This window comes from Lissotriton vulgaris, chromosome 3_1 (genome assembly GCF_964263255.1).
Source record: "Lissotriton vulgaris chromosome 3_1, aLisVul1.2, whole genome shotgun sequence".
Classification (NCBI taxonomy): Eukaryota; Metazoa; Chordata; class Amphibia; order Caudata; family Salamandridae; genus Lissotriton; species Lissotriton vulgaris.
This window is the reverse complement of record NC_141689.1, coordinates 1137527495-1137549933: the sequence shown is the minus strand read 5'-3', so window position 1 is coordinate 1137549933 and position 22439 is coordinate 1137527495. Positions and strand designations below refer to the sequence as shown.

The 22439-nt window shown below is 44.3% G+C and overlaps 1 pseudogene; it reads right to left on the bottom strand.

Annotated features, from left to right (window-relative positions):
* Nucleotides 1–17555: 17555 nt before the first annotated feature.
* Nucleotides 17556–19916, bottom strand: LOC147727559 (arf-GAP with coiled-coil, ANK repeat and PH domain-containing protein 2 pseudogene; annotated as a pseudogene).
* Nucleotides 19917–22439: the final 2523 nt, after the last annotated feature.

Here is a 22439-nt window from a genome sequence, read left to right as displayed (position 1 = left end):
TTATGTTCTATTCATCACGACATAACTTTGACTTTTAATTATAAATGCAAAAAAAATCCATTATTTCCATACATCAGTTACATATGCATCATAATTCGAAAATGACTTGAAGAACGGCCCAATGCATTTCAGGCCATCGGCCCTTGGTCCGGGGCTTGATCTGTAAACAGAAATTAATAAAACATACACTCAGTTCCGCACAACGTGGCGCTGACATCCAATGCCAATTCCAGGCTTTAATCACAGGAAATGTGGCTGCCGATTCCGGGCTTCACTCACGGGAAATACGGCAGGGTTACTCATCGGATTTCTCAAGTCGAGTCGTATGAAAAACAATGTACATACAAGCTTACTGGTATGTTGCTCTGTAGAAGTATACTTGCAGAGATGACCCGATCTAAAAAACAACGCACAGTAATACTCAGTTGCATGTCATTCTGTAAAAGAAATCTCGGTCATGTTCACTAGCAAGAACTTCCTAACCACTGACCTGAACATGTCTTAATGTCAGACCTGCTACTTGAATCGATAATCCAGACTCTTGGCTCTACCTTCACCGTGTGCCTATACCACATAACACTAGTTTGTCTTCTAGAGAAGAGCCAAGTGGTTCTTTGCCAACTAGTTCCAATGGCCTTTATTTTTTAGAATTGATAGCCAGGTGTTTATCTAGGAAGTTGAGGACAGGGAGAGGCACCAACACACAATGCCTCCTAGACATATTGCTTCTAGTTGAACTCCGAAAGACCCTAGGGTCTGATGAGCTAGGTAGAGTGGGTGGGGCAGGAAATGAGGATAGGCTAGGAGGGCTTACCTTCTTTGGACTAGAATCAAACCCTGACCAGGAGAATCAGGATGATTCCAACCTGGCAAATCCGGATCAGGAAGAGCATGGAGAAAGCCCCGAGGGCCAGCTCTTTAATCCTCCTGGTAGAATTCAGAGTTTACCTTGGAGGCATAGGTCTCCCTCTGAAGAATTTAGACCCTTAGGTACTTCTGTAGGAACGTTCATATCTAATAAGAGAGATAACTCTTATGACAGACAGTGCCCATTCCTAGAGCTTTAGAATTCAAGCTTAGGCTCAGAAGAGAGCAATTGTCATTGGATAAGGAAGCATTAGAGCTCTAGAGAGCTAGTAAAAGATTGGGACAAGAGTCCCATGGTGGCAGCAACAGTGTCCCTAGATTCAAGGAGTATACTCATGAGCATAGGCAGCCTCACTGAACAGCAAGAGACTGATTGCAGGAAGGTCCTCAATCAGTACAGACATATGTTTTCACTGACTTCAAGTCAGACTACCTGGTGTACACATGTGGTGGACACATGTGAGTGTCTGTCTGCTAAAAATAAGATTTATAGGCAACCTGATCATGTCAGGGACTGTATCAGGACTGAAGTCCAGAAGATGTTGGAATGGGAGTGATTAAGCCCTCAGATAGCCCTTGGGCTAGTCCAGTAGTCTTCGTACCAAAACCTCACACCCAGGGTGGTAAGAGAGAGATGAGGTTCTGTGTTGACTACAGGTGACTCAATTCAGTCACTAGGGCTGATGCTCATCCAATTCCAAGGGCAGACGAACTTATTGACACGTTGTCCTCTGACAAATTCTTAAGTACATTTGACCTGACAGCTGGTTACTGGCAAATCAGATTAGCTGAGGAAGATAAACCAAAAACAGAATTATCAACCACCAGTGGGCACTACCAATTTGTGGTGATGGCTTTTGGATTGAAGAATGCACCTGTCACATTTCAAAGGCTGGTTTCTCACAGGTCTGGAAGCCTTTAGTGCTGATTAACTAGATGATATTGCTGTCTTTAGCTCCACCTGGGAGGATCACCTGGTCCACCTAAGAAATGTTCTGGAGGCCCTACAAAAGGCAGGCCTCACTATTAAGGCCGCCAAGTGCCAGAATGGGCAGAGTAACATTGAGTACCTGGGCCACATTGTGGGTGGAGGCCAGGTTCAACCTTTGCAGAGCAAAAGTCAAACTATAATGGAATGAGTTGCTCCAACTACCAAGCCTCAGGTTTGACTGGGTACTAGAGGAGGTTTGTCAAAGGATATGGTTCCATAGTGACCCTTTGAATGAATTAACTTCCAAAAGAATGCCTGAGAAAGTTCAGGGGATAGTTAGCTGTCAAAAGGCCTTTGATGACCTGAAGCAGGCCATGTGCACTGCTTCCATTCTGCAAAGTCCTGAATATTCCAAGCAATTCATTGTTCAAACTGATGCATCTGAGTTGGGGGTAGGGGCTGTGTTATCACAACTTAATGAAGAGGGTCAGGATCAGCCAGTAGCTTTTATAAGCAGAAGGCTGATCCCCAGAGAGAAATGTTGGTCAGCTATTGAAAGGGAAGCCATTGCTATGGTCTGGGTCATGAAAAAACTGAGGCCATCCTTGTTTGCCACTCACTTCATTGTTCAGATAGACCATAAGCGGCTAATATGGCTAAAACAGATGAAGGGTGAAACCCCCAACTTTTGAGGTGGTCCATTTCCCTACCGGGGATGGACTATACCGTGGAACATAGACCTATGAGTAACCATGCCAATGCAGATGGACTCTCCAAATATTTCCACTTAGAACATGAAGACTCAACTGGTCAAGGTTAGTTTAATGTCCTTATGTTTGGGGAGGGGGGTTATGTAGGAAGGTTGGATCTGCTACTTATGATTAGCCCCACTTTTTGCTGATGTACCTCTGTTTTTGACTAGTCTGACTGGGATCCTGCTCTCCAGAACCACAGTCTATCTGCTTTCACCCTTAAATTGTTGCATATGTACTTAAGGTACACTCCAGATTGGATACTGATGTACCCTTATCCGTTCCTGTATATGATACACCATGTACTCAGGGCATAAGTACCCCAGAGTCCTCCCATGGGCTGCAGCATGTATTATGCCACCCCTGAGAGGCCATTCAACATTACACGACAGGCCTGCTGCAGCAGACTGTGTAATATGGTGCTTGCGCCACTTACTGAGATATAGTCCAGCTCAAACCAGTTCTGGGAGCCATTGGCCCCTGTCTGGCGCTAAACTCGACAAAGGACAATATGTGTAGCCACCCCTCTGTCGTGCCCCTCCCCTAGGAGAGTCCACAGAATCCGTTCAACCTATTCCCATGGGTATAAAGTGGGTTTCCTGTGTACAGGACTTTAGATTTTACCTGGATGAGTTTCTGCTAAGAAGAAATCAAGTACTTTAACTGCCTGACCTCCGATTGCTCGATTCTGCTCTCCTGCTGCTGAACCAAGCTCGAGCAGAGGAGGGCATGACAATAGGCATCCTGTCACAGGGAGGTGTGACCACCTTCCAGACAGGATTTAGTGTAAAGGGCCTGGGGAGTACACTCTGACAGTGCCAGAAAGTCTGCCCTGGGGGCACAATTGGTGCCCCTGTGCATAGTCCAGCTCAAACCAGTTCTGGGAGGCATTGGCTCATGCTCTGGTGCAAAACTGGACAAAGGACATAGGTGTAGACAATCCTCTGTCCTGCCCCTCCCCTAGGAGGGGCCACAGAATCCATCCAACCCCTTCCCATGGCTATAAAGTGGGTTACCTGACTACAGGAATTTAGATTTTACCTAGACACGATTCTGCTAAGAAGACACTAAGTACTTTGAATGCCTGCAAATCGATTGTACCACTGAAGAATCTCCCTTGGAGTAAAGGAGTTACTCCCCTGCAGCAGCAGGCACCTAAACACATCCGACTGGTTTGCTTCTCCAGAGCTCCTGTGGACTCCGAAGTTTTGTGCAACACAGGAGATGGGTTCCAGAAGGTCCATGACGGAGATCTGACCTCTCCGCGATTCTGAGACCAGTATCCCTTGTGGGGGCTGTGTAACCCGAACCCCTGTGTCCCACGTATATTTGCAAGTGCATATGCTTTTTTAGTCATCCCTGAGCCTGTGCATTGAGCTTGTGTAGTCCTGACCCTGATTAGGATTTGCTCCGAAGATATCCACCCTCCACTCACAGAGTGCTCTGTGCTCTGGTGCTTTGTAAACTTGCTTGAGGTCTCCTCGCGATCCCTGGTCCATTGGCCTGTGGGTCCTGGCGAGGGTCACCTTGTTTGTTCTTAGGCTTACCTGGTTGCTCCAGACGGTCCTTGACTCTCCATTGCTTGGTGAGTCCCCTGGACCTTGCTGATTCACACTGTAAGCTGTTTCCTCTGACCACATGGGTTGCATTTGCCAAGGCTTGTTGGTGTTCCAGCTGGACATCGACCCCTCAGCACTCGACATCCTTCGTAGGACAGCTCACCTCCAGATCCTGGTCATCCTTGACATCTCCTCGTACCCGTGGCAGCAGAGTCAAGCATTCCTTCTTCGCACCTGAAACACCCAACATCGGTAGGCATTCAACTACTGAGCCCCTGGTCATTTGCTGTGGCCCAGACTCTGTCCACTCTGCTTTCAGGTTCATCTCGCCTTCAATCTAGGCTTGGATTCCACCTGACACTCTTCGCCTTCCTGGCAGAAGTACTTCTTTGCATCTCTCCAATGGAAACGACAATGGTTTCTGATACCACTTCACTCCTATGCACCCAGCTCCTCTGGGATAGGTAACAAGGGTTTAGGCCTTAGAACCTCCTATGTTCCAAATGGTATGCTTGAAGTCTGCATAGAAGTGTCCTTAAACTCTAACTTTCCAACTGCAACTTTCCCATAGAGTTGTTTGGAGCACGCTGTTGTGTTTCCTCACTGAACACGTCCTCCGTGGGTTCCCTGTGTCACTCCTCTGGGTAGTTCTTTTGGGTCCCAGGGATTCTACGTGCTCTAGGCACAGTGTATAATGAAGTCGTAATTGTTATACCATTTTTTTAGTCTATGGTTCGGTCTCCCCGGAACCTGTTGTGTATTTTGCTACTTACGAATGTTCTATTGATACAGTATTTTTTTTTCTCTTTTTTCTTTCTTCTTTTTTTGTCCTCATAACCACCATGTAGACAAAGTGCCAAAAGGAAGTAACAGAGATTAGCTGTCTCAGTTTATCTGAAAAACTGGAAGGGAGACAAGTATAATGGGGGCCATCCATCCCTCAGCTATCAACTGCGTTCCAAAGAAGCACAAAATCCACGATTTACCTATCTACGGCAAACCTTGGGGTAAGTGACAGCCAATTGGGACTGGGCTTGGACCGGGTAGCAGCTGTTCCACTGGTGCAAACTTTAGAGGCACCATAGGAGATCAATCATTAGACCCGGGGAAAAAAAACAAAAAAAACAACTTCGGTTAAATCAGTGAAGCCATGATAATAAATGCCAAAAAGCCCTTTTGCTCTGATTACCAGATCTGGCCAGATCGGTACGTGAGGTCTGCAGGACTGAAGTTTGCCATTCTCTGAAAGTAGGAGGTGAAGAGTCCTTCCATTTCCTGCAGATCTCCCTTCTTGCAAGCAGCATTGCATAAAATACTTGGCTTTTGGCTGGACTCTGTACACCCTCTAAGACACCAAATATCACAAGGGACAAATCTATAGTGACTGGTCTTCCCAATGACGCATTGAGGGAGTTGCTAACCTCCTCCCAGAATGTGACTAGATGAGGGCATTCAAAAAACATATGTGAATCTGATGCAGCAACCAGCCCACATTTAGCACAAGACACTGAGTCTCCTCCTGAAAATTTAGACAGCCTAAGAGGGGAATAGTATGCCCCATGCAAGGTAAAGATGTGATTCCTGCGTAACCAGGAGGGCTTGACGATGTTCCAAAGGAGTTCAAAAGAAGCCAACCAAAGATCTTGTAGATTGTGGTCCATCAGTACAGAGCCCCATAGCGACTCCGGCAAAACTAAATCACCATCCGACTCATCCAGTATGAAATTATACCACTTGGATGCTTCTTTTTTACCTGGGCCAAGGTTTCCTAAATTAGATACCAATGGACTGTGTCCTCCAAGTCTGGATTTACTCCTGTTGGCGGAAGAGGTTTTATAAGCTTGAGTCCAGCTAACAATCAGTAAATATTTAAATAGTGAGAGATTGGGGCCAACCTTATCCTGCAGATGCTCTCAGGAAAGTAGATCTGCCTCATAAAAGAGGTCTCCCCAAACTTCCAGGCCAGCCTCTCTCAAAGGAATAGCTAGACTGTCTTCAAGCCAAGTGGGATTTTTAGGCAACTCCCACAGCGGTGTTTATTCACAGAGATAATTTTGTTTTATTGATTTCATGACTTCGGACCATGTTCTTGCAAGACCTTGTAGAGTCTTCAGTTTGATTTTTTTTTAAAACTTAGGATTGCCAAATTTAAAAAGAAAGCCCGAACGATTAACTCTTTCCCCATCCAACATAGCTGCAAACATTAAGCCTACCCCAGTGGGCACTTTCAGCAACATTCGGGAGTGGGATAGTTGGAAGGCCCATGCATAGATCTTTAGGTCTGGAGCCGCCAGGCCACCTTTGTCCCTTCGCCGTCTTAGTTTTTTCCATGCAATTCATGGAAGATGGTTATTCCAGATAAAAGAGGAAATATTGGACTGAAACTTGGCTAATATAGTTTGATCAAAATATAAAGGAATGGTATTAAATAAAAAAGACATTTTGGGGAGGATCGACATTTTAATGAGGTTAGCCTTACCAAATAATGAGAGGGGCAGGTGCAACCATGATTGGAGAAGTTTACGGCATTCTTTGACGACTGCTGATAAGTTGACTCGGACAAGTTTATTAATGTCCTTCACAATCGTCAATCCTAAATATCGCATTGACGTGCCTGCTTGAAATTCTGTTACAGAATCCTCATCATTCCATATCAGCATTTCAGTCTTGGCTGCATTGATGTCATATCCCGACACTTGTCCGAATGTATGAGCCAATCTCAAGATAGCCGGGAGTGCAGTGGTAACCTCTGATGTCAAAATAAGCACATCATTGGCATATAATGATACCTTTCTCATCCAACCTTGATACGAAAAAGGCTTGATGGTCGCCTCCTCCCTTTGATGTTGCGCAAAGGGCTCAATGTAAAAATCAAAAAGCAGGGGGGAAAGCGGGCATCCCTGCCGGGTCCCCCTAGAGATGGAAAAGGGGTTCGACAGGTCTCCATTAACAAGGAGGCACGCAGATGGATAATTATACAGCAGGCTTATTGCCCTACGGAACCCCTCACCCACGCCGAATTTGGCCAAGGCCTCCGACAGGTACACCCAGTTGACTCTGTCGAAGGCCTTGGTTGCATCCAGCGTGAGGGCGGCCAACAGGAGATTGTTGTTTATTGCCATATTCATTGCGCCAATTAAGTCATAAGTGAGTTCATAAAGTTGTCTCCCTTTCAGGAAACCTTTCTGATCAGAATGAAGGACCAAGGGGGCAATTGAGGCCAATCTAGTTGATAGAAATGTGGTGAAGATTTTGTAATCCACATTTAGTATTGAGACCGGCCTATACGATCCACAGGCCTCCTTAGGTTTACCAGGTTTTAAAATGAGGGTAATAGAGGCATTATCCCACGATACCGGGGGTGGCAGTCCTTCAAGAAGGATTTGATTGGTAAGGATAGTGAGGAAGGGAACAATTTCTAACTCCAAGACTTTATATAACTCAGCTGGCAGCCCATCCGGTCCGGACGCCTTCCCCCTCTTAACCTTCCTGATGGCTTATCTCACCTCTTCCTCTGTAATAGTGCTGTCCAGATATTGAGACTGCTCAAAGGAAAAGAGGGTAGAGCAATATTACTCAGCCAGCCTGCAATAGACTCGGGTGTAATAACCTTATCTTCTTGATATATATTTTGGAAGAATTCCCTAAAAGCCCTCCTGATTTCCTCATCCGATGTAAAGTTGTTATTTCCTACTTTTATAGCAGCTATAATGTTACGGACCTGATCTATTTTGGACTTCCATGCTAGTAATTTCCCAGCACCCTCGCTATATTCGATGTGCGCTAACTTGCTGGCCTCCCATCTTTGTTGGACTCTCAGATTTAGAACCGAAGCCAGGCTACCTTTTAAGATCAACAATTGATCCTGAAGAGGATCTAAGGTGGACCCTGAAGCTGTACAATTAGTGTCAATGTCCTGTTGAATACGAGCCATTTCTGCTTCAATAGAAGAGATAGGCAATTTTACCTGTAATGAGCCCCCTCAAGGTAGCTTTAAATGAGTCCCAAATAGTTCTATTTGTGTCAGTGCCGTTGTTAGATATAAAAAAATTATGGGTCTCTGACTTTAAATATAGGATATCCTCAGCATTGGAAAGGATAGAGCTATCAAAGGACCACGTAGTAGGGGGTTTCTTAATACGGAGGCCCAGTTCCATCTCAACCGCAGAGTGGTCTGAAAGGTGAGACGGGAGGTAGTCTATGGATTTAACGGAATCTACCAGTCTTTGACTGATTAAAATAAAGTCAATCCTTGACTTATGATGGTATTTGAAATTACGAAAAGAGACCCCTTGTTGCTGCCCCGACCGCTGTCGCCACACATCCACGTACCCATATTGCCTCATGGCATCCAGTAGGAAGGATCTAGTTTTAGACAAAACAAGGGAACGACTATTAGGAGATTTGTCCAAGATAGGCTCCAGCACAATGTTAAAATCGCAGGCCAGTATTGTGGGGCCTGAGAAGGAAAGTAGCTGCGAGAAAACGGATTCCAGACAGGAAGGGTCATCCTGGTTCGGGCCGTAATAGCTCACAATTGGAACTTGAAACCCTGCTATAATGATTGACGCACTGGCCCATCTACCAGAAGGATCCACAGCTTGTGAGACCAACCTAGCTTTAGCACCTTTTTTAAAGATAATCGATGCACCCCTGGTATGCGATGTTTGAGCGGTAGAAACCGCAAAGTCAATCCACCGATTCTTCTTGATGAGGGCGAGCATTTCACTGTGAATCAAATGGGTCTCCTGCAACACCACGACCTGAACATCCAAGTCCCTCAGATATTGCAAGATTCTATTAGCTCGGGGCTTGGTGCGGAGGCCGTTGACATTCCAGGAGATAAATCTCACGCTACTCATCCCTCATCCAAGAAGACCTAAAATACTGTAACAAAAGCTGCAGTTGTACGTTATCGTCCATAACTTCTTTACTCAAAATATGACTGTTACCATTCCTTATATGACTATTTAGGTTATTGAGAACTTTTTTATATTTTTGCCACCTCCCTCCACCTACCCCCCCAGAGTATCTACCCCACCCCCTGTGAAAAACCCTTACAATATCTAACCGGAACAGTGTCCAGTAGATAGTGCCCCTCCATGAACTCCCGGCAAGAAAAATCTCCCGCTATATATTCAAAAGAAGATATAAAGAGCAAGAAGGGCAAAGAAAAGAGAACAAATGAAGCTGTGAGCATATCTAACACCGCATATTTGCCAAATAGGCAAGTGAGGAACCTGCATCAAAATTTAGAAGATGAATGATAGGGGGAAGGTATCCTTAAGGAAGTAAGGTAGATTGTAGAAAGATAAATGTATACCTTAAGTACCCCCTTGCCCAACTCCATTAATAGTTCATCGGCTGCTTGTACAGACCTGATGTTAAACATCTTGTTATTATGCATAACTTTAAGAGCTGCCGGGAACATGAGCTGAGCTGTTGCACCTAACCACCTAAAGGCATCAAGGCGCCTCCCAAATTCCCATTGTTTTTCGAGTGTAACTCTAGAAAGGTCTGATCTTATAAGAAAAGTGAACCCCTTCCCAGCCAAAGTCTTCTGTTTCAAAGCCATATTAAGAATCAGCTCTTTCAAAACATAAGTATGAAAATTGACTAAAAGTTTGCGAGGTTTGGATCTCTGGGGGTTTTGTCTAAAGGGATCCCTATGAATTCTTTCAATGTCAGCCGACAGTTCCTCAAAAGAATGTTCTAAACATAGGGATTCTTTAAGTAGAGCAACGATGTACTGCTTGATATCTGTCCCCTCCGATCCATCAGGTACATTAAGGATACGGATGTTCCCCCGTCTTGCATTATTTTCAAGAGTTTCCATCCTCTCGCTAAGAGCCAAGTCTTCTTTTGTGAGTTTCTGTGTGTCAACTTTTGCTTGATCCAAATAGATTGAATGTGATCCTACTGTCTCTTCAAGCACACCAGTTCCTATAGTGAGCCCATCAATTTTATTATCCAATGTTTCACAGTAGTTTCTAAACTCTACTTGATTAGCAGAAGATTCAGCGAAACCTTTCCTTATCTCCAAGGTAAGGGCAGTGAACATTCCCAAAAAAGATGCGGCCGTCATCGGGGAAGCAGGAGAAGTCAGTAGTGATTCTGAATCGACTAAAGCAGGAGCAAAAAGATTTCTATGTCTGCCCCTCCAGATGCCCCTCCTGATTCAAGAAAGTTTATCTCATCGGCCTCCTCAGCCAACTCTGTAGTTAGGGTCAGGGATAAGCTCTGCGCTGTCATGGATGAAGATTGAGATGAAGGTTGCGAGGGCTGTGGTTCTCTCCCAATACCCTGGAAGCCATGAGAGTCTCCAGGGGGCCCGGTAGGTACTAAGTGTTCAGGACTTTGACAAAGACGGGACCTCTTCTCAGCTGCATCACTCTCCTCCAGCGATGGTGTAGCTACTGGCTCCAAAGGTTGACTAAGAAGGGAGGAATGAGCATCTGAAACGGACGCCATATCAGTTTCGTCTGAAAGATGCAGTATCTGAGGTACGACCTTGAAGTAGGAGCGAAGTGAGGGGGTAATCCTTGACCCTATGGAGAGCACAGTTTTGGGATCTTTAGCCTTAGATTTGCCCCTCGAGCTAGTATGTTTAGACTTGACTTCTGTGCTCAAGTAAGATGAAGATTTTGTCTTAACTGGTGTATTAGGAACAGGCTTGACACCTTCTCTGACCCCCCCGGCGCCCCCAGAGACACCCGCTTTGTTAATTCCTGCTTACTTTTTTCGCCCTTGGCCGCCTTTGGCACCCCCTCTGGACGTATTAGGGGAATTAACAGTATTGGGAGTATTTATAGTAAGGGAGCTCTGTGAGACAACCTCAGTAGAAGGAGTGCAATCAGAAGGAATATGATTAATTTCCGTTTGAATCACACCCACCACAAACGTAAGGCATGCTAAGTGCCCCTTACCAATTTCAGAAACCGCGGACCCCTCCACTGTAGCAGTCAACCCAGAACACTGTAACTGACCTTGTACTTCTTCCTTACAGCAGGGGACTTTTTTTGTGCACTGAAAGTTCTCCGCATTTACTGAGCCCTGAAAAGGGGGGACCAAGATTCTCAGCTTTCTGCCTCTCCTCAGCTCCAGCGCGGCTGAGCAAACCCTCAATCCAGGCTCAGAATAGACCCCACACTCCTGGGGCAGGGTGGCGGGCAGCAGCTCCAAGCGCGGGTTGGGAAACTTTGCAACAGTGCAGAAACTCTCACAGCTGATCAAAGAGCTCTGGACTACACAGTCATCAGGAAACAGCCCACAGAGACCGCAGAGCCCCGTTTGGGATCCCCCGATACCTTCAAGCTCCAGTCGGCGTCCTCCGCCCTCGTTCGAAATCCATGGAAGGAGAAAGAGGACTTCGCGAGAATGTACATCGCTGAGGGTAGAATACCTCATCTCCCTGCCGATAATCCAATTGCTAACGGAAGAAATTGAAAATCTCAGGCAAGTTCTACACAAAACAAGTGCCCCCAGAAGGCCGCTATATTTAGAGGGTCGGTTCTTTATCTACTTGCTCATTTGCACGGCGGGGAACAATCCTACCGGGAGCTCAGTCCAGATCACCGCGGCCAGCTAGCTAGCTGCCGCCATGTTTTTCCCCACCCCTCAAGGTCTACCCACTCCACCGATACAGTATTGTGTGCTTTATGTTCTAATCTTGTGTAGAAATTAATAGAGATAGTTATATTAATAAATACATAGTTTTATATAACTACTGTGTGGTTCTCCTTTCATTTAGTCATTCAGGAGGTGATATTCTGATAAAACAAGCTGCTTTATATCCCTTCAAGATTAAGCCTGAAGGCTGCTCTCCACAGCTCCAACTAGGTTAACTTTCTAAAGGTTATCTTTGGACTTATACATCATAAGGGTCGTGTGGCCTGGTACAAGGTGCCCAATTTAACTAGCAGAAAAACAGACAAATCTGTTGGATTGGCATCCCAGAGGTACCAGTAGCATTTTGTTGAGTTGACATTTTAATCGCTGATAGTCAATTTAAGCTCCCTTCAGTGACAATAGGTTATAATGGAGAAATAATCTGTTTTGGCTTCAGAAAAAGGAACATCTTTAAAAACAGGAACTGCTAAAATGATTTGGGCTTTGACTAGACACATTCAATCTCATTCTAAAGTTAATGCCAAAAATGTAAAAAAATAGTGGAAATGGTTTTTTCATCCAAGTTTTGCGCTGTGGGCCCATTACTTTATGGTACCTTGTAAATATTGTACATGTGAAACTGTTTATAAGTGGTATTACAACGTAAAAGATCTTTTGCAAAACATGTTTTTGTGCATTATTTCTCGTTATGTGCACTGAGGAGGTACCTTGGGGATATTGTGTAGGAAATACTGTGCAGCATGGTTAAATCAACAGCGGGTTGGGCCCTTCCATCATTGTGCTCTCATGGCCTACATCCCTGTACTTTTGTATTTCAACTTCCCAGTTCATTCACCTTTGTGTTCTCTTGGTCCTTAGTCACACAGCTCTCCCTCAAACCACACACCCCTCTTTCCCTCATTGCTCTGTGAACACACCACCACCCTTAATGTCCTACACACATATCTGACTCCACCCTGTCACATGCATACATCTCACCCTCATTGACACATACACTCACACCTTATATACTGTCTCTTTCACAGACACTGCTTCACAAACTACTCTTGCAGTCAAGTGCATGTTCTCCAGCTTCTTAATGTCCCCTTGCTTTTCAACACATGATAATTCCATGGGTACTGCCAAATGAGCACACCCCTCTCTATCGTGTGTTCTCAACACACAAACGCGAACAAATAAATACTGACATATGCACACACCCCCTCCATAAAGGTGCATTCACACTCCTCTCCAATCAGTGACACACGCTCAGCCTATTTCAAGCACTGCCACTCACACAAATATATGTGCCTTACACACATATACCCCTCACTATCACATATGCATGCATTCCCGCCAATATCACAAGACATACATACCTTCTCCCCCTCATTGGTGCATCAATTCACACTTTCAAGGACACTCAGGGGGCATATTACCAAGCAATAGCGATAATTATCGCTATTGCTTGGTTAGAGACAAAAATTTACCGCAGAGCTGCGGCGATTTATATCGCAGATAAACGTTGGTATTACCAAGGTTTATCGCAAATGCGATAAAAATCGGCCGCAATGCATGAATATCGCTGAAAAGTCAGCGATATTCATGCATTACCGAGCTAATGCTCTTAGCCATGTTATCCACCTCCCATTAGATAACATGGCTAAGAACTGCTCAGGGCAGGTATTAGCTTTTGGAGATATTCGCGCTTAGCGCGAATATCTCCAAAAGTTGGTAATAGGAGATAGCGATGTTAGCGACTGTTTCCAGTCGCTAACATCTTGGCACGCCCACTTTGCATGTCATTAGTGATAAATATCACTGACATGCAAAGTGGGGCCCAAGATGGTCGCTATCTCCTACTAGCTGTCGCTAACTGGTGTTAGCGACAGCTAGGTAATAGGGAGATAATTTTATCTCCGCTTTCTTGGGTTTTAAAGCCAAAAAAGCGGGATAAACCCCCTTGATAATATTGTCATACCTCTCTTCGCCGTTTAACCCCCTTAACCCCGTAGTCTTTCTTGATTTAAACCACAGAGGCTGCAGTGCAGGGGTTTTAACCTTCTAATATTTAAGGAGAGGTGAAAAAACTCTAGGAGACAGGCACGCTAAGAAGGACAGTTGGAACTCTCAGAACTCGAAAGTGGTTCAAATCCTACCAGTAGTGGCAGACCTTGCGTCCATGCTACTTTCATTCATTCATCAAACACTGTGGCAAGGAAACATCAAGTCAGTCAATGCATTTTTCCACGTTATTAGGCTGGCACTACTCTGAGAGAAGAGATAACCATAAGGGTGCGAGAAACAGAATAGGGACCATGGTTACCCCTTGCACCACTGAATGATGTTTGTGCTTTTTATCAGTTCTAATATTGCTACATTTAGGAAGAACTGCTGAGTATTATAGCAACCCACTGGTAATGTGAATAATGATTTTTTATGTTCACAGTTCAGCATTCTTATTGTTCCCTGCCTCAGAAAGATTGTACTTTCTCCCTCTGACCAGTTCCTGCATTTTCTTTATGTTGACAGGGCCAGCGCTTTCATAAAATGGCACTATAAGAATGGAGCTTCTGGGTGGCGGAGCCAAATTACCGATAGAAGGAAGGATGCAATTTTACGGTATAAGTGGAGGGCATTAGCTCAAAAACGTTCCTTAGGGCCTCATTTACAAAATGTTGATGCACAGCAGCATAGCAAGTATTCCTGCAGTGCTGCTATGAGTCAAATAAAAGGGCAGAAATGCATTGTATCTACAAGATGCTGCACATTCCTGTCCCTCTCTCTGGCGCTAGTGCACAAACAGCAGCCATACACCAACTTAGACACCCTGACACCATGGTGGAAGGGTGCCTGCGTTGTAGGGATGATTGTTTATGTGCAAGAAGTGACACCTCCCTGCATATAAAAAATCATTAAAGGCGAGTTGGTCCTCTATGTTTGCTGCGGAATGCAACACACATAGAAAGAGCAACAAACGAGGAGAAACAAAAGTATTTCTCCTCTTTGTGCCACTTATGCTCCACCCCTGGGGAGTCATAGAATTCTGACGCATTCCCAGGTTTACAACATGTTGTCAATCTGTGAATGTGTCAGGTTCCATGATGTTGCTTGGGAACACCCGCAGCAGCACCCATGAAACGCCCTTTTCACTCAGAGTAATGAGTAAAATGGTCCCATATTTACAAGGTCATGAAAAGTCATGCAGGGTGACTTTATACAGCCTTGTAAATATGGGCAGGCACTCTGCACCACTCGTGCTTCTAAAATAGTGGTGCACTGGCACCACAATGGGCTTATAAATGAGGCTCTATGTTTCCTGGAGTGAGTGCTAAAAAATCCTTGGTATCCTTCCTGCATTCAGCTCTGTGATGCCCAGTTAGCTTGGTCACCGTGTACACGGCGCGTAATCCTACATGTACATGTGCACAAAGGTGTTTGCGGCAGTAGGGTTTTTTGTGTGAGTGGATGCATTCTGAATACCACATTTGGCTTGATCATAGGTTCTTCAGATACAATTTTTTTTAACCCCTTCGCTGCAGCGGCTATTCCGCTGCAGCGCTAAGGGGGTGAGGCGGCCGAGCGGTGGCTCCATACTGTGACGGAACCGATCTGTCACGGCTTGCGGGTGAGCTGTGTTTGTGACGGAACGGTTCGGTCATGAACCCGCCCGCCCATTGAAGCGTTAGCGCAGGCGCAAAATCAGCGCCGCGCAGGCGCGGCGAGCGGGCCGTGACGGAACCGTTCCGTCACAAGCACAGCTCACCCTTGGCTTGTGACGGAGCGGTTCCGTCACAAGCATGGGAGGGGTTAAATAAAACTGTGACGAATATTCTTTACTTGCAAAGCTTTCTTTCCTAAAAGGGAAGACACATGATTAAGATTTCAATGTAGAATCCACAAGACACTGCAAACATAGGGCCTCCTTTACAAGGCCATTGCGCCACTGGTGCGTCACTTTTTAACACACCGGCGGCACAGTGTGCCTGCCCATATATACAAGCCACGTAAAGTTACCCACTGTGATTTTTCATGACCTTGTAAATATGAGTTCCTTTCACACATTACTCCGGATGAAAGGGGCATTCCATGGGTGTTGTTGTGGATGTTCCAACGCAACATCCATGCAACTTGACATATTGCTAGATTTACAATGTTTTGAAAAGCTGGGAATGCGTCAGAATCCTATGCCTCACTAGGGAAGGGGTAGGAGTGGTGCAAGAGGCAAAATACTTTTATTTCTTCTCGTTCTTTTCTCTTTCTATGCATGCTGTATTCTACAGCATGCATAGAAAGAGGACATGTCATCACTGATTGTTTTTGGGCTTCCTGCACAAAAACAATCATCCCCACAATGCAGGCATCCCTGAAAAATGACACAAGGGTGCCTGCGCTGGCACATGGCAGCCAATTGTGTGCCAGCGTAGGGGAAAGCACACACATGCATTGCATTGTTGTCAACACAAGGCATCCATATGCTTTGAAAATTATGCAGCTCTGTGCAGCAAAATGGCTTGCGGCGTGACGCTGCATCATTTTCTTGTAAATGAGGGCCTATTGACCACCCCCAAATTCATGCAGTGAATTAACTATGCCTAAGTGCTTTAAAAGTGTAGAAATCAACAGGAAACTCGCCACTCTTTGCAAATCGTATACCACTTAAAGGCTCATAATTACCAGTTTGAACTTAATAAATTAATATTATTTTTGGAAATTCATTTTTCAAAACAAAAAGTTTTTATTTATTTCGGTCTCTTCAAGAAGTAAACTATTTACATACATTTGTTTGCATAACATTTCCCTTCGAGTTGGAAGAACATTGCTATACCTTTTTAAAAATGGTAAAAATCTGTTCTAATTTATTTACATTTTTTTGTGTAATACTTGACTTGCATTAATGGGCGAACAAAATTACATTGGTACGAAGAAAGGCTGTTGCTACTAGAGATACTTCAAGAGAAGGTGCATGGAGTGCAATGTTTTTGGAAAAATCGAGTACGTTACAATAATCCCACTGTGTGAGCACTGTACAGATGAACTAGAATGTATGTGCACCTGATAAGTGACTCAATTGAATTTGCAATATTTGGATATACATGCACCTGGCAATTTCTTGATTTGGTTCCAAGAATTACATTCATTATATCCAAGTAAGGTGCTAGCAAGGATTCTGAAAACCTCGTACTTTGCATACCGTTCACAATATTAAAGAATTAAAAAAATGGGTAAATAAATTCATAAACGAGAATGCTACATGGTGCCCATTTAACCATGTGCCAAATGTATCTTTTAAAACTGATACCTCTATTATTGAAGCTAAGAAAATGAAATGGCAAGCTAGTCATTGTTGACTAGGACATGAAAACTACAATTAGATATTCAAAAGCTGCCGTCTAGAATAACAGTATAAACAATTTTAGAACATGCACTGGTGTGTGTTTTACATGGAAAACAGACGCCAGAATTAACATATACTACATAGCATGGCATCTGCTTCACTTAGGATTTACAATGAGAAGACTTCAAATCTGTGTATCCTTCCGCTGAGGTACCACAAGGTGAAATACATGGACAGTAGGAACATGTGATAACTTGATATATTTAAACCAAGGAGCACTTTGCTAGACTGGCTGCTGAGGTATCCATATTTCTGGTGCCCTGTGGTGTCTTTCTGTATATAAAGGACCCTATATTCATGGTGTCAATCAAATGCTGTTGGAGGTTCCAGACTGTTCGGTTCTTAAACTAATGTTCCCAAGTCAGGCAATGAGCCAGGGACCAGGCACTTTACTCAGGAAGCACCAGGTGTGGGTGAGGACAAGGGTGCACTTTTCTCCTCTACATCTTTGAAAACTTTGGTGTATCGGACATCTGGAAACGGCTTAATTTCTCAGGATTATTGGATGCCATGTGTGAAAAATCACGGATTACTTCCTGGTAGGTCTTGTCACCTGGCTGTCCATACAGTCCTTCAGATTCCCGCATCTCCTCATTCATTCTTGCCACTCGCAACAGGGTTACAATATCAGCATTTGCAGCTTCAAGTGCAATAGTCAAGGGGCATTTTCCTTCTTCATCTTTGGTGTGCTGATTTGCCCCACGCTTCAGAAATAAGCAGACTTGCCCGGTGTGCCCTAAAACAGTTGCATGATGCAGGGGTCCTCTGCCATGCAGGTCCATGTGATTAACATTGGCACCATTCTGCAGCAGGAACTCACAAGTGACCAAAGAGCCCCCATGCACAGCCTGAATGAGGGGTGTTGCGTTGTTGTCCTCTGCATTCACCCAGTTAACATCTGCGCCATGTGCCAATGCTTCTGCCATATCAGGAAGGCTTCTCTCATGCGCAGCTCGATAAAGGTACAGCCCTGGATGAAACTTTTTCGAATCCTGAAATACTGAAGAATCTCGCTTCTCGACTTCTAGGACTGGTTGATGCAAACTTTTTGAGGATACAAAAGAGGCAAGAAGTTCTCGAATGCCTTCTGAACTGAAGTGCAATACACTGGCATTGCTTTTCACTGAACTTCTGGCAGATGTTGAGAATGGATCCTGTGATGCCAGGGACTTCTCAGAACTGCTGAGGTCTTCGTTCTTCCACTGGGAATAAGGCCTTTCCTGTACATCAGGAGGGTGTGAAGCAACGCAGTCCTGGTTCACAAACCTCTTTTCCATGTACTTTGCTCTGATATATGCCTCCTTTTCCACTCTTGGACTTTCATTGTCTGCCTTCTTTACTCCAAGGGTTTTCAATTTAGCTTCATATATTCGATTAATAACTTGATTTCCAAGTTCACACATCAGCTTTAGTACTTCAGGCTCCCATGTATCTAACGTTAATGACCTTACTTTTGAAATGTGCACACCAAGGCTCCTGTGTATCTCTGAACACTCAATGCACAGGATGATTCCAAGGTTGATGCTGGCCCATTGCGGATCCGCCAGACCACAATCGCAGCAGACCGAGTTTCCAGCGATACACTGGATCCGCTGTAAGGCACTTTCACCTTTAACTGATTTTTCTTGCACATTGCTGCCAGAGTCCAGACCTCCTGTGGAAGGTGAAGATTTCTTATCCAGCTTCTCCGTCTCATCACTCTTTTCTCTATATGCTGCAGCAATGCCGGTTTGGACAGCTTTAATCCATGCCTGTCGCAGCTTTTCTGAGTCAGCCTGTAGCATGCAGCTCTTTGTTGGTGTGACTACTTCAAAGCAGAAACGTCTTTCTATGTCTTCAAAGTGTTTAACTGTGCAGAGCCGTAAATCTTCAAAAACCACTGTGGGGTTATCCTTCATTTTTTTCTGATATACCAGTTGGTTGTTTTGTATTGAGAACCAGCGCCTGTTCCAAGCTTTAAAGGCATTAGAGGCCCTTTTAAAGAGATATCCTTCCACCACAATGCCATTAGCAGTATCAACATTGTATTGAAGTCCGAGATCATCGTTGGTGAAATCCTCCTGCTGAATAGTGGAGTGTTTTTGTTCCATGTCCCTCTTCTGCTTTGCTGCATGCACATCAAGCCGATCCAGCTGTGAACCAAGCTCTTCCATGTGCGGTTCAAGTTCACTGAAGAGATCATAGCCCTGGTGGAAGAAGCCGAGATGTGCCTTCATGAAGGACAACATCGATTTTAAAATTTCAGACCTCCGCCTTGACTGAAGAACATTGATTTGAAGGACGTTGTCCAAAGCTATGTGCTGGAAGCACTTTCTTTTTGCGATTAAGATGTTTGGTGCCTCCTCCACCTCGTGCAGTTTTGTTCTTTGAACTTGGACATGTTTAACTAGAGCGTTTTCTTTTTCTTTACTGACCTTATCAAACTGCTTCTTTGTATCTTTGAATTTTGGAAGATCGTCCTGAATAAATATCTGGAGCTGTGTTTGAATGGATCTCTGAGCTTCGTCAAACAGGATTGTGTGATAATTGATCATTTCTTGGAGGCAGTCTGAAAACTTGGTCAAGCTAGACTCAATCACCACATCCTTGCTCGAATACTGTGCCAGGTCCCGCATGCCATTCATAAATTGCTTGTTGGCAGCACAAAAGGCCTTGCCTGCATCAATCATGCCACTACATAGCTTAACAAGCTTATCAAGTTTCACTTCCAGTCCCGTCACATCACCTTCAACCTCCTTCAAAGCGGCTCTGAAACAGGGAGAGTCCTTCAAGCACTCCTCGAAATCAACGGCCCCCATCATGCTGTCGCCTCGGCCCCTCCCGGGCGATCAAGGTGAGGGCAGGAATAAGGAGGCAGCAGCAAGATGAGGGGGTCTGAGCACAGCAGTTGAAGTCTGTCACTCTTCAGCCTGCCTCACCGCTGCGCAGCTCTCAGTCCTCGGCGCTTCCTCCACTTCTGAGCACGGTCCCTGCTGGCAGACACTCCAGTCTCTTAGATACGCACATAGACATAGACAACAGACAACAATGCAAGAGTCTGAGCATCATAGACACAAAATATAGAATCAGATTGTGGTCCTCAGCAGGGTTCCACCAATGTATTTGCATTATCAGCAACAAAGCAATTTATCATTGGAGGTAGTGGTCTTTAATAATTTTTCTGTACATAGGCAAACCTGTTTTTTTCATTGTCTGGTCACAAAGGTCCATTTTAAAGGAAGGTTTCTGCAAGCACAGACACTCCTGCTCCCCAGAGTCTTTGCCAATAAGGGATACCCGTCTGCTAAACTACTATACTATTGAACGTGTTACAGATTATTTAACACCTCACAGATGCCTTAATTAGGACTGTGGATTCTGTAAAACAAGATGTTTATAATGTCCGAAAATCAATAGATCAATACAGCTCTTGATTGACAGTTTTTACTTTAGGGACATGTATTTTTTTCTTTCACACTTGCTCCATCCGGGGGCCTTGGAAAGAGAAACCATTAAGAGTAAGTGAGGTCTGCAGTCAGCAGGTATGGGTCTATGGCCACGTTTTGTACATGAGGAACAGCAGTATAGACTAATACATCACCAGAGAACATCACATTAAATTCAAAGGAACACATAAGCACACATCTTAATTTCATCCAGGCCCAGCTCCAGGAATTTTTATTAGGGTGGGCCAAGTGTGCATTCGGGTGGGCCACGGCGGGCCAGATTTGTCACTTATACGTCTAGCCAGGCCTGCTTCAGAGCCCTCCTTTATCTCTACTAAGTCTTACAAGGAAGGGCCAGTAAAGCTAATTATTTTCCTTTCAAATCTCTTTCTAAATGTTCTCACTCTCAAAAAGTTTTCTTTTTCATGTAATGTCCCCTTGATGGAAAGAGAATGTTTCTGATGTTAGTGTATCAGGCAAGTGACACTTCTCGGGCTCTCCCTCATGACCTCCTCCTTGGATCCCTTCACTGCCACCCTCCTCCAGCGCCCCTCATCTCTCCGTAGCCCCCCCTATTGATCTCTTCCTCAGATTCCCTCACTGCCACTGTCCACCAGCGCCCCTCATCTCTCCGTAGCACCCTATTGACCTCCTCCTCAGACTTCCTCACTAAAACCCTCTTCCAGTGCCCCTCATCTCTCCGTAGCCACTCTCTCTTATGCATTTCATTTGTTGTATATCTCTACTCATATTAGTGTAGGGTGTCACAGTACTTTACATCACACACACATTATACAGAGACAAACGATCAGGCAAATATGTAAATCAGTCTACAGGGAATGTCACATAAGCCAATGAAGATTACAAGGTGTAGGAATCACATGTCATCCATACTGGTGGGCAGTATATTTTAAGAGCGTCTGGAGAAGCACAATGTAGTAATGGATCTCTTAGTTAAATGTAAGAAAATGAACTAGAGATCCAATTAGCATATTGTAAATTAAAGTTAGGGGTTTTATTTGAGAAGGAGAGAGAAAACCCACGACTACACATGTCGAGGTCTGAGGCAATATTCCACGGAACGTAACCATTCCAGAACACATCAAATGACAATAAGAACTTAACACATAAAACATTCTTTAAAGATATAGTGTCATCAAATATGAATATTACTTACATACTACACATCCCCCATTTTATATTGGAAAATGAAAAACACTATACAAACCAATAATACAGCAAATAAAGAAAAACAAATAATCAAAATGTAAAATGGAAATCATAACAACAATAAATAGATATTAATGGAGCAAGGATTCGCATGTAATTTGACTTGCTTGTTATCAGCCCTCTCGACATAACATTAATTTATTAATCAACATGTTTGTTTTATTAACATTGCATTTCACATAAAGATTTGGGTATCCAGAAGAAGCTTGCATATGTGTTTCTACTAACGATAATCTGCTTGCACTAAAAAGGCTGCTGCTACGTGGGATTTTCTACTGTGCATGCGTCTGTGATACTCATGTGACATGATGTATCTTTCGCTTGGAGGGAAACTTTCGCTTCTGCGTACTAGAATTAAAATGGCTTCTTTGTATAACCACATGCATGAAGCTTGCACTGCTGCTTTTGCTAAGATGTTCATTCTGCCAAATTTCTAATGCAATAGTCCAAATAAAATAATGGGAATAAAGTAGAGACAAGTGGTATACAGTGCATTCATTTATTTCTCTGTTCTAAAATTGTTTCTTTTCTATTCCTGCATGTATCGTATTTTGGGCCTGGGATGTGCTGTAACTCCATCTTGAAAACCCACACTGCACAAGTGCTGAAATTCACCCACGTCTACAAGCTATGGCATTGAACCACTACCAACATCTGAAGGAACTGTGA